Below are 8,949 nucleotides of genomic sequence, written 5' to 3'. Positions count from 1 at the left end.
AACAACTAGGTCGCCTTTAAAGACTTTCAGCAGGCCATTCTGACCTGTAAACTTATAACCATCCAAATCCAACACTGCCAAAGAAATCAATTTTTTTTTCAAATCAAGTACATGTCTAACACTAGTTAATGTTTTAACTGTGTTATCATAGATTTTAATCCTGGTATTTCCCATTCCATCAGTCTGACATGATACATTATTACCCATAAACACAAAACTACCATTTACATTTTCATATGGAGTAAACCAATTTCTGTGTGGACACATTTGATGAGAAGCACTAGAGTCTAACAGCCAGCTTTCAATACCGTGAGAGACATTACATGAAGTTTCATCTATCATACATAATTCTTCAATAGATAAAACTTCGTCTATCATACCTGAATCAACCTGATTTGCTTCCTTTTTCGAGTTATCAGACTCTTGTCCTTTCCAACTGTCTCTCTTCAAGTGTCCAATTTTATTGCAATGCCAACATTTTGCCTTACACTTTTTTCCCTTTGATTTAGATCTCGAAGACCCCCTTGTTTTTTCTCTTCCTTCCTTTGACCATCCTCTAGCTATCATAGCTTCTGATGCAACCATTTCATTACTCGATTTCCTTCATACTTCTTCAAACAAGAGAGCTCCCACAACTGATTCAAATTTCAAAGAATCAGCAGTGCTCAAACTGATTGAAGTTATGAAGTGATCCCATGATTCGCGCAGAGAAGACAACAAGGTTATAGCTTTGTCTTCTTCCTAAATATTAACTTCCATATCTGTTAATTGGCATATAAGTGTATTAAAAACATTCAAATGTTCTGCAACTTTTGAACCCTCCTTCATTCGAAGACTGTACGGTTGTCTTTTCAAATAAATTCTATTGGTTAACAACTTTGTCATATATAGTTTTTCCAGTTTTTCCCATAAACCTAAAGTTGTATTCTCTTCAACAATGTTGCAGAGAACTTCATCCGCCACGCATAACCTGATGGTATTGAGAGCTCAGGCATCATAGTCCTCTCGGTTCGAATCAATCATGCTTGCAGGTTTCTTATTTGCCCCATCCAATGCCTTGTGCAACCCTTGTTGCACTAGCATATCCCTAACTTTTAGTTTCCAAAGAGAAAAATTGCTCTTGCCGGTGAATTTCTCCACCTCGAATTTTGCATTCGACATCTTGGCCATTTCTTTCCTCCTAGGGTTTCCTTTTTTTTTAACTAGGTTTCTCAAAGAAAACAAGGATTTAGGGTTTCTTCAATTTCTGGTTTCCTTTTAAGATTTCTTCGATTTCTATTTTCCTCTTCAGAAATCTGAGCCTTTTTTTTAATAAAGAAACTCCTTTTTACAATTTTTAACCTCTTTTTTTCTTTTTTTTAAATTGAGCCTGTTTATTAAAAAAAATATTTGAATCTGCTCCCCTTCAAAAACTTTATTCAAATTTTCTGTTACTATTCCAGAATAGTAAAAAATTTCCTTTTTTTCCTTAACCAGAGAAGCCCTTCAACAAAAAATCCACTGGTTTTTTTTTTTAACCCACAACAAATAATTTCTGAAAACTTTGCTTCTGAAGAAAAAAATATTTTTTCACAAATACCCGGATTACTTGCTCGACGCAGATATACCCAGATTACTTGCTCCACACAGATTCACCTCGACTCCTCGACAAAGGACCAGCAACGAGCAACAACGGCTCTGGCAGCAGCATTCAGTGACAGGTCTGCGGCAGGCTACGCCCTTTAGCACGGCTTCAATACTGCACGACGACGGCAGGCAAAGCCCTCCTGTCTGCTCTTCAGTGCTCCACGACGGCAACAGGCAAAGCCCTCCTCTCTGCTCTAGCACGTGGAGGTTTCAATGGCTCTTCCTCTCTGCTCCAACATGTAGAGGTCTCAACCGCCCTTCACACGCTCTGGTCCATTCCTCTCTGCTCCAGCACATAGATTCTTTGCATACCATTCGAGACTCCTCCTCGTTCCACGCTTCCACGCTCCTCCTCCTCAGCCTTTGGCAATATTCCACGCAGAAATCAGAGTGAACTTTTTATACGCATAGAAGAGGTTCTGGTCTTTTAACACGCAACACTCACAGCTCCGATTTCTCCAAAACCTTCAACTAGCTCCAATTTCTCCAAGACCTTCCACTCAACTAACTTGCTCTCATACCAGTTGTAGGATTTAATAAACAAGAAAGGGAAAACAAACTGAATGAAAATTGAATATAACCACACAAGTAATAACTCAAGATTTGCGTGGTAAAACCCTGACAGAGTGTCAAGGAAACATCCATAGGGCAAGGGATTGGAATCTCTATTCGATCAATAAAATTCTCCTTACAATAGTTCGGGCACTCATCAGTTTTATATGAGCCTCCTTAATTACATAACCGATGTTTCGGTATAAAACTAACTTGTTAGTAACTAATACATTTTACCGAAATTTACATAATTAGTTGTCAATTTCCAACAAAAGCTACCCTAAATCACTTTCCTTTGTCACTGTCACAACAGCCTTTACCACACATGAACACTCTCATCAACACTTTCATGTGTCATGGTCACAACAACCTTTACCACACATGCAAATTGTCTTCACGGTCTCCAGCTTCCTATATAAAATGCATCATTTAGTAATAGCCGCTTGCTTTGGCTCCTCATACAAGTGGTGTTGGGCCATTTCCTTAACAACACCATCTTCTCATGCCACCACTACCTCTCGGTGGCTAGAGAAACTCCTTCGGATTAAAACTCCTTCGGATTAAAACTCTTGCACAGTTCGCTGAAAGTCTATGGCAGAGATCTTTCCACTTTTATCTTGATCTATTTCACGAAATGCCCTGGTCAACGTTTTCCTCATATCTTGTTCTCCAATTTTTACTGTCATCATGTATGCAGACTCGTCAAAGTCTATTGTGCCACTCCCATCTTTATCAACGCCCGCAATCATCTCCCTTATTTGCTCATCTGTCCTCTCAAATCTGAGAGCCCTCATTGCACTCCAATCTGCCTCTGTTGATGACGCTATTGACGCCATTTTCTAGTGAACTCTCATGGAGTTTAGCTGCCTAACCTCGACATGATCAATGAGAGAATCCAACAATTTGTTTTTCTAAATCGTATCTTCAGAATCTGTCGTTCGCGCAACAATCTCATTCGACTCTTTTGCTACCAATTTTTCTTATTTGATTCAACTTGACTCTGCGCATTTTCCCTTTCCAATACGCCATGACTGCTACAACCAGATGAGCTGGTCCATCAGTCCCTCTCTCCTCCACCAATGGTTTTTTTTCTTTTTTTCATTTTATCAAGCTTTCTAAGATTCATTTGCTGGTTCCATTTTTAACTCGGCTGCTCGCCTCCTCTGTATTCTCACACAGTCGCAACTTCTTGTCAGCTTTGGGAGCAGCGTTCTTCTCGACAAGGGACTTCTACCCGGCAGGCGACTTGAAAGGCGTTGAAGGGTTTTTGGTTGCTATTTCATTATGAATAGGGTTGGAATTTGGATTTTTATTTTTTATTTTTTATATAAAAAATTGATATGTTTTGGTTTTTTTTTTAAATAGAAATTATATTTAAAATTTGATTTTCATTGAATTTTATTAAAAAATTATCTTTCAATAATATAATTATGTTAAAAATCTTCACATATTTATCTTTACATGTTTTGGGTTGTTAAGCTTTCTAGAAACAAAAGTTATATTTAAAATTTTGCCTTGTAGTAATCATCATAAATTAACTTTTCACTAAATTTCATTAAAAAATTATCCTTCAATAATATAATTATGTTAAAAATCTTCACATATTTATCATACTAAAAAAACAAAATAACCATAACACACAAATGACTTATTAAATCTTGAATTTTGATTTCAAATTGAATGCAACACTCACACTAAAATCTTTGGAACCTTGAATAAATGTCATTGACCAACAAATACATCATCTCCTTTTCAACATACCAATGTGTTCCCATTCAAGAATAAATCTACAATATACCAATGGGTCCTCAAGACAATTTAGGTCTATAAATTAATAATTGATTAATGAACCCTTTTCCCCTAACATTTGAAAGCTTCGTATATATAAATTAATAATTGATTAATGAACCCTTTTCCCCTAACATTTGAAAGCTTCGTATACCATTTTTATCCATTTGCATCTTTAAACATATCAAAACCCTAACTTAAATAGCTATATAATTACAAAGTATAACGCATAAAATAAAATAAAATAATCATGTAAAGAGATAAAAACGTGGAATTCATTTATCTTTTTCTTTAATGTGTAATTCAATTGACTAATCTTCTTTTTTTTATATATGACATTATTGTAATTATTTAATATTGATCAATCACATTGTATTTTAACAAAAATAAAAATACAAATTGTAAAATTATAATAGTAATTCAAAAAAAAAAGTTTAAATATGATATAGTAAATTAAATTTAATAAATATAATCATAGTATTATATAGTATGACATTTTTCTAAATATATTTTCTAATTAATTTTATAAAATAATTAATAAATTTATAAAATTTAAATACTCAAAAAAAAACTTCACACCATTACAAAATATGATTTTAATAATAAAAAATAAAAATATTTACAAAAAAATTATATTATTAAATTTAAATTAAAAAGAAAACCTATAAAACATTTTAAATATATAAATTTAAATGAATGTTCATAACTATACCATTAATTATATATCTCACTCCAAGGGATATGTTCTTAAAATAAACTGAGTTTATATATTAGATCACTCTACTTGAATAATAGATTTTTTCCATCCAGAAAACCTACTCAGGACTCCTAATTAATGCTCGTTAGGCAGTTGAAATTATTAATGTTATAAGTAATGAGTCCTACAGTCATTGTGAATTCCAAAAAAAACCTACTCAGGACTCCTAACTAATACTCCTTTAGGCGGTGGAAATTATTAATGTTATAAGTAATGAGTCCTACGGTCATTGTCAATTAAAGCCCTAACTGCAAGTACCATCCAGCTAAAAATGCATAGGGAATTTCAATTTCTTTCTTCTTCTTTATTTTTTTTCCATCTTCTCAAGAACAAAGTTATACTCGTTTCTTTTAGCTATTTTGAAATTTATCGCTGACATAAATATCTCTCAAGCTTCGTTGCATCATTGGAGTAAAATGCCATGGACGCTTAATGGAACTTAAATTAATTCATCAACCTCTTTTTGGAATAGGGGTTGTTTACCGATGCCATAATTCTTTTAGAAAGTTTTTTTCGTTAACATCTAGTTTTTTTTACCATAATATTATTTAAATTGTTTTTTTTGACCGTTGAAATGTATTCTACATAATTTTAAATTTGAAAATTGTAATGTCAATTTTCTAAAATTTTCACTAAAATCAGCTTAAAATTTCCAAACAAAATTATTACCCCATTGCACTGGTATTTTTAAAACACGGCTCAGAGACTGTGCTTTACGAGTAAGCGATCTAGGTTGTTGTCCTCACTCCTTAAACTTTCTTAACTATACACGCCACCTACCTAACATGACTCCTGTGCATGAGTATTAGATTTGATTCTAATGACAGTACGAATCTTTCATTAAAGCTCTGTTTCACATTATTGTAAAATTAAACTACTTTAGGGTTGTTTTTGCTGATGTGGAGTTCTCTCCTAGGACTATATTCAAAATATATTAAGCAATCAATGCTCTCATATAAAGGATTCAATTTAATTTATATTTGTGGCATACTAAAAGTCAGTTTTACCGTTACTTTCGATTTGTATTTCCACGAGCATTTAGAATAAATATATCCTCATAAATCTTTAAACAAATATAGGAATGATAGTCAAATTCAATGATAAAGGATATTCAACAGAGAGAGGAGAGAGTGAAGAGAATTTAAAAATGGGGATGAAAAAACAGAATCGAGACAGACTTCCCATCTGAAGTTTCACCATTTCTTGCACCCAGCTTACATGATATGACGGCTGGGGCGGATGGCTTTCGCTCCCCCCAGCTGAGTTCGAACCCTGCGGAGGTCTTCTTTCGGTGTTATGTGACGGCTTTGCCGTATCTGCCGGCTTCAGCCGTATTCTGCCTGGCTTCGGTGGTATTCTGACTGACTTCGGCCATATTGTAATCATTATGAGGGCTTCGGCTATATATGGATTTTCTCTCTGAAAAAGTTTCACCATTTCTTGTTTCTTCCGTGGAATGTTGAAACCGTTTGCGTCGATGGCTTATATAATTAAATGCATATTATTAACTTGTGAAAAGATAGCCATTAAATACAATAAAACTGTAAATGAAATATGTATTTAAGAAAAGGACAAATGAGAGAAACACAAATTTAACTGGAAGAAAAACATGGAAACCAGAGTAACTTAAACTTGTCGGATTTGATTGTATAAATACACTACCAGTACCACTTGTATTACAGAAAAATTTCCAATTGTCTCTTGCTGTCCCGAAACAACCGATAGGTTTTAGATGAGTCTCGGATGAAGATACTCTTACGAACAGTGAACTTCATCTGCACAATATTCATGTGGTGAATACATATGAACAAAACTGTGTAGCATTCAACTTGCTACTAGCTGCTAAGCTAGTATGCGGCGTGCGCCAATGCATCAGTGCGCAAGTCGCTTCTTAGTGGGTGAAATGAGAATTAACAAAACTTACTGTTGTTGTTCTATTGTAGTCAAAACTATAGAGTTTGTGGTTTCATGTTACCCTTGTTGCCACAAATAGAGAAATTTAAGTGGATTAAAATAAGGTTTTGGGTTAAATTTTCTATAATCAAGCTATAGAAGCCAAATCATATAGCCACTAATTCACTGCCATGCCAATTTGTGTGCTGCACAAAGGTTGTATAGCCATTGAAAATAGTCTAATGTCTGCCATCGTCCATCGAACAAGCCGTATCAAATTCCATCCCTATAGTTCATACTTACCCTGTTCACATATGCTTTTAACTCTTACAAGACCTGCAACTTGGAAGGAGACTATTTGATACTACGAAAATAGATCTAATATAGTAAAGGCAAAAAAAATCCAAGATGGTTCCTGTATGAGAGAATGTAATTCAATATTTGTTAATATATTTAATTTCCAAATACAAATTTTCAAATTCACTTAATAAAATTATCGAGATATTGCTAAGAGTAAGTGAAAACCTGGGATGCTTGTAAGCTGCATTTGACGCTGAGTACTTATAGATTTGTGATGTGTTGTGGAGTCAAATTATCAGGAAATTCTTACCATTATTCTCTCCAATGCTACATGGCCGAAAGCGGGAGCATCCTTGTCACATATCTCCCTGCATTTTATAGTATGTAAAAAAAAATTACGGTGACTGCATCATCTTTATATATTTACATAGACTATCGAAGAACTGATATGGATATTTCCATAACAAGTACCAATGGTTTGATTTAATGTATGGTTTAATTGTCGAATTCCAAATGGTGCATCTCTATATTGATACTATATCATTGATAACTTCAATATAAAGCTATCAAAGTGTTAAGGCCGACCCGCCCTTATTTGCTGGCGCCACCTCCACAGGACACCTGGACTGGGCATTAAACCCTGTCTGCCTGATCACGTGCTCGGGCATGGCTTCCAGGTTGGAACTTTCCCGCTCTTTGCACTTTGGTTTTACCGCCTTGATCTACGGCGTAAGGGCTCCGAGGAAGATCAAGGGTGGAGGTCGCTCCACGTTTTCAAGGCTGGAGCTTCGCGTTTATAATGTTGATACTCCGGATTGTTCGAGATTTCGCTGGCTCTATTCGGCGCTCCATAGCTCTTCACACCTTACCGCCACAACTGGGAGTCTGTCCCCTAACTCGGCGCTGAATCTCTTCCGGCGTGTTCCACCAGCATGCAACCTCGCCATGGCGCTACCGCTTCAAGGAGGTAAGTCATCGGCTGGCTTGGTAAGGTTTCTGTCTATTAAAGGTTTTTAATGTTACCTATGTTTATCTGAAGGAACGAACAGCGTAACTGATTCCTCCATTGAATGGCAGGTTATGATTGTCTGCCACCGTGGTTCTTTCGGCGGTCTGCTCTTTCTCCAGAAGATAATCTGCCGAGTTTCCACAGGTACACATGTTGTTTCCCCTTGCATTCCGGGTGGACGTTCTTGGTTAAAATACTGTTCGTTTCTCGTCAGAGGGTTACTCTCTGAGCTTACTCTGAAACCCCAACCTTATTCCCTCACGGTTGGCGCAGATGGCGATGAATGGATGAATATGTTCAGGTTCCATATTTATTGGGGTTTGATCGGTGAAGACTGGGTTTACCCCTTTTTGCCTACGGCGGTTTGGGTATAAGTCTCTGGTTCATGAGGCTGGGCTACCCGACCGCTGCCTATGTAGCTACTGTACAGCATTTGTTATGGTTTAACTGTATTCGTGATTTAAGTTAAGCACTTATTGTGATCTTTCCGACTTATAGAATCTGGGTCTGGACCCATATTAGAATGACGGCCTTTTGTTGATACAGAGCTATATTAAACTACTCCTGTTGTTTATTATCATACTTCTTATCAAGTTTTCCCGTAAGGGTCGAATTCTAGACATTACCCAGATTGCATAATATAAATTATCGTTTTGGAAATCATTCGTGTTATTTATAGCTTTACAGAGGGTTTGGTTTATGGTTGCTTTCACTTCTTCCCAGCCGGTCTTGAAAATACCGGGAGAAACCGCTCCTGCATCTTGTCCAATGGATGTATGGTCGATTCGGCTTGGGTTCTTTGCAATAAGAGACCAATAGGTCCTACATGCTGGTTATGGATATAAGCTATGTTTCGCTCCTTTGCTGTCAAAAACGAGGGCATTACTCTGTCTGCTATATAAATGTCTGTTCTATAATTCTCTGTTGTGATAATCATGGTTTGCTGTGCGTTTATTCATTTACCATAGCAGTGCTTATTCTATTGCCTTTACAGCGTTTAGCAACATATCTTTCTGTTTGATAA

General features: G+C 36.0%; 1 long non-coding RNA gene across 1 annotated transcript; it reads left to right on the top strand.

Moving 5' to 3' along the window:
* Positions 1 to 7,760: 7,760 nt before the first annotated feature.
* On the top strand, positions 7,761 to 8,547 carry LOC149142707 (uncharacterized). The gene is made up of 3 exons (XR_016265293.1): positions 7,761 to 7,883; positions 7,956 to 8,069; positions 8,199 to 8,547. It is a non-coding gene; the product is annotated as an uncharacterized LOC149142707 (long non-coding RNA).
* Positions 8,548 to 8,949: the final 402 nt, after the last annotated feature.

The sequence above is a fragment of the Pinus tabuliformis genome, chromosome X, assembly GCF_031772625.1.
Source record: "Pinus tabuliformis cultivar Carrire ecotype Pingquan chromosome X, CPIR1, whole genome shotgun sequence".
Classification (NCBI taxonomy): Eukaryota; Viridiplantae; Streptophyta; class Pinopsida; order Pinales; family Pinaceae; genus Pinus; species Pinus tabuliformis.
Note: the sequence above shows the minus strand (reverse complement) of the source record. Positions and strands in the feature narration are given on the sequence as shown.